Consider the following 1679-nt stretch of genomic DNA (forward strand, 5'->3'; position numbering starts at 1 on the left):
TGTCTGTCGATGTGAATATGCCTTCTTGTCTACACTGGAACCCATAACAGTAGAATATATGCTGAACATACAATGTGCCACTTCATCTTTCGTAAACTTAACTTTCAATCTCGGGTTTTTATTTTCACAACGAACATCATAATTCACAATGTGACAGAAAAGAACCTTTGCGGTTCCTTTATAACTACAATTCAATCCAATAGGTTATAATAGTGTGTGGAACTTTAGTAAGAACAGGACGGATGATTTACAATAGGAATCAGACACCAGCACTTAGATAACAGCGGCACTTCTCATTTTCTATACTTTGATTAATTTGTTAAATTAAGCTACCCATATGCGTTTTCACTTTTATACTTCTTTTTTTGTCCACAAATTATCTTTAACATTTACTTTCTTAATTAAATCTTATAGAGGAGAAGTCTGGGAATCATTTTCATTCAATATATATAAAAAAAGGCACAATTACTACTAATGTTCTGCAATACAGAGTGTGTTTCTGATGCTTTTATCTTCCCGTGTAAATAATATAATGTATTATGCTAAAGCCTGCCGCCCACACTTCTTCACAGTCACACATAGGTCTCGAGTGTCGTATTTTTAGCCTCTGCGTTTCTCTCAATGTATTTACACAGTTCAAAAAAAACGCTGCAATTATACAATTAAAACTCTGCTGCAAATAATGTTCGGTTCATCCACGAGTCATGAGGGTACGACCGTCAAAGGACGAACATCAGCTCCTGCCAAGCTTTGGAACGTGCCGGTAGATCTGATGGAAAGATCCTCTCTCATGGGTACTGATGATCGCGTCTCAAGTTCTTCAAGTCTCCGTAGGCCAAGACCGTTGTAGGGACAAGTAAATATGGTGGCCGACACCACATTTCTTTGGCCCGTCACCTTTTACATCCTTCTCTTGTCGACGACAGTCGCTCTCACAAACACCATCACCAGGGTAGACAGTGCACCACTGGGCAACAGATATTTAACAAATTACTCAAAATATGTTGGACGTTTTTGTCTTTTATTTATTTGTTGCTCAGCTTGCCGACTTGCTGTGGTGGTGAATCCATTTAATCTCTGGTTCCTTTCTTTTTGTGATGGGAAACAGCTGCTGCGAGGCACGCGGCTGTGTTTTAACGGCACGTCTATGGTTGAACACGTCTGCTGGAAGAAGTGGCTCATTGATTTACACGTTTCTTCCAGACTCACAAAGACATTCACAGAAACCAAACTCAGGGGTGTCCAGAGAGTTCTGTCTTGAGCACTTTTCCCACGTATATTTCACATTTATGAGCCCGGAAGATTGAATAATACATAGGATGTGATAACGGACTGCTGCACCTTGTTTTGTTGTTTTGTTTTTTTACAGGAATCCACTGAGAAATATTTCCCATTTTGAATCAGTCTAAAGCTTACAGATATGAGCCAGAATTCATTCCAATAGTTTTAGCCAGGTTCCAAAGATACATTGTTGGTTTTGAGGTTATAAGATGAGGAAAAGTCACCACATTTGTACCACATATACACTGTTTATAGATGAATGGATAAATAGATTTACAAAGGTATATACATATATATATATAAACTAGATCAACAAGAATCTTCCAATAATTCCTATATATACACACGTGAAACAAGGGAGCGAAACATCCTTGAAGCGTTCACAGTCCTGCTCATGT

The sequence above is a fragment of the Blennius ocellaris genome (assembly GCF_963422515.1).
Source record: "Blennius ocellaris genome assembly, chromosome: 7".
NCBI lineage: Eukaryota > Metazoa > Chordata > Actinopteri > Blenniiformes > Blenniidae > Blennius > Blennius ocellaris.